General features: G+C 40.8%; 1 pseudogene; it reads left to right on the forward strand.

Moving 5' to 3' along the window:
* The window catches only part of LOC119321740, a 4,045-nt pseudogene extending 2,384 nt beyond the window's left edge, over positions 1 to 1,661 (forward strand).
* The last annotated feature ends 1,165 nt before the right edge of the window (positions 1,662 to 2,826 follow it).

Consider the following 2,826-nt stretch of genomic DNA (forward strand, 5'->3'; position numbering starts at 1 on the left):
ATTATGTCTGGTAGCCTTGCAATAATCTTAAATCAATAATGAAAAATTCAAATAATTGTTTACTGTTAGGTCTTTCTACTTAGAAGAGTCTGTTGCGAGTGACAATTCCATTTGTACTGGGAAAACTGATAAATTTGTTTATTTAATTTTTGAGGCTTAATTTATCCGTGAATAACCTAAATCTGAATAGTCACGTCACTTCTCCTAATGCTGTATCAAAACTGTGCTTCTTTTTCAAGCTACAGCTATGAGTTTATCTAAATATCTCCTTGATGCCTCCTCATATCTGTTTGGCCTTTTGTTGGAATGACATTGGTTATTTAACTTCTTATGCTTGCAGTAACAGGCGTTGGTGGTAGACATGATGCATCTGATGTTATGCACAATAAAAAGGATGATTGTCTGGTTAAATATGCTGTTGTGATGTACTGGCAGAGCAGGTAATCCTATCTTCTGCATGTATGTTGACTTGTTGAGGAATCGAAACTGTTCCTTAAAAAAAGTACCGATTTCCTGTGTACTGCTATTTCAAATACCAAATTGCAAGAGAGGTCTCTACAACTGTTTGCTTAGCATAGCTGTTGCCCACCTGGTCACCTCCTATGCTTTGCACTGCATCTTGAATCTTCTCTCCAAGCCTTGTTTCCTCATCCTTCCTCGGCAGCTCTCTGTTCTCTTCCTCTTGCCTGCACCTGCCTTCAGTTATACTTACTTACATTTAACCCCTCTCTACTGGATGTGCTCTTTCACTTGCCTTTTCAGTTCCGTCCAGCTGCCTTGCTTTCATTTCACCTCCTTGTAATTGTAAGTACTCCCCCAGTTCTTCTGGTAGTGTCGGGTTCTTCTCCCTTTAGCCCATGCAATGACTGATAAATTCCCTATTTATGCATATGCTTGTGCCCTTCTCAGAGATGGTAGTAGCTAATGAACTAGAACCCTTCCCCATTCCCTATTTATGCATATGCTTCACTGTGCTTTGGGGATTATTTTTTTTACTTTTACTAATTGCTACGTCGATGTCAACTTTTGTATGTGGTTAAGGGCCTATCAAGTCAAACTGTAACTTGCATGTTGTCCTGTCTATGCAAGTATGCCTGCAAGCTAAAAATCGGACGTTTCTGCTTTCTTACTCCATTCAGCCCCTCATATGCCCACTCTTTTAGCCTCCACTCGGACTAGGTCTCAGATCAATATAGCCAAATACTTCTAATATTAGAAGTTGAAGGTGTGCCACTACACTGCAAATTTCCTAATGTTATTCTCTGTTTCAAGTGTTGGTTTTGTCTAACGAATCATTCGCCTTTGAAGCTTTTTGACACAATTTCCACAATGGTGGAGATAATGTTTACTGTTTTGTGTCGTACAAAATTATGAGAGTAACTGCAATGGATTTTCATGCAAGAATGGTGCAAATTTTTTTGACTGATGATATTGTTTGCTCCGCAGGTTACATTCTGGTGACTGAAATGAAGAAATGGGTTTTGGCTGTAGGCTCTACTATTTTCTATGTTCGACGAACAGATTGACTCTCTATGTAGCATGCACCGGTCAGCTGTGAGGTCCATTTGTAGGAATTAATTGCTTAATTTGACAATTTCTGTGCTCTGCCAGTTGAAGATTGAAGGGAACATTGACCTGCTCCGATTCATTAGTACTTAACCTGTCGTTCCTTTAGTTTACTGCTTTCAAAGCAAGCATGTTTGGCAAGCTCGTCTGTGAACTGATCCTGCTTGCATTTGCTGTGTGCGCGAGTGTGCGTGCATGCGTTTGGTTATCTTGCGTCTTGTATTTTGCTCGTGTTCCTCCATGATGCCACATTGTGCGTGCGTGTGTGGAGTTTCCATCTGGTTACGAGCTCGGCATTTTGAGAACATGGTTCTGAGTAATGAGTGTCGAATCACATCAGCATTTCTACCTGGGAATTGGGAAGCAGTTCCTGTTTGTTGAACTACACCTTACATAAATACTCCTGTTTCAGTGCTAGTTTGGATGCTGGGAAGGCTTCTTAATCTGGGTCCGGACATGCATGGGTGAATCAAAGCAAAAGAAATATTAGCACGGATTTGCTTCTACACATCGCTGACTGCATGCCTTTGCCTTAAGATTCGTAATCTTTTACATCAGTGATGTGATGATGCAAGCTACATTTTATAACTGACGCTATGGTAATCCAGGTCTAATCTGTTGAAGGGACAACCTCTTCATGTCTGTAGACCAGTTGCCCAAAATATGGAAATAAGGCAAACCGCCACAATATTATGTTTCTGCATACATTTTGATCATAGTTATACAATGTATACATTTTATTTATCCTGAGATGCTTTCATGTAACAAGTCCAGTGCGTCCAGAACATTTTTGCAATGGAAACATTTTCTGTTTTTCCTAGAAAGAGGGCACAACGGTCACTCGGGGAGCTCTTCCAGCATAACACGTGGCACTTCTTTGCTCCCCTCCCCCTATCTTCTCAGCGTGGACATGGGTTTTCAGTGCGGGGAGGATTTCTCCCCTATCCGACTTTTTATAAGACGAAACATACAAAATTAAATGACAACGAGGCCGAGCATCCTAATTTGTCCGAATTGTGCTTCACATGGTGTGGACATCAAAACTAAATACAGAATAATATTATTAAGTGATAATTCCACAAGTCCATTTTTTGTACAGTCACTGGTCAAAACAAGAGTTCTCACCCCGAACATGAAGTGGTGCTCCAATCAACATCGTGACTAAGGATCTTTCAATAGCCGTGCCGCCGGAGAAGCGTTAGCGGATGCGCGGGACATATGTATTCCCACCTTCTTTTCTAAAAAGTAATGTATTTCCAC

The sequence above is a fragment of the Triticum dicoccoides genome, chromosome 6B (genome assembly GCF_002162155.2).
Source record: "Triticum dicoccoides isolate Atlit2015 ecotype Zavitan chromosome 6B, WEW_v2.0, whole genome shotgun sequence".
NCBI lineage: Eukaryota > Viridiplantae > Streptophyta > Magnoliopsida > Poales > Poaceae > Triticum > Triticum dicoccoides.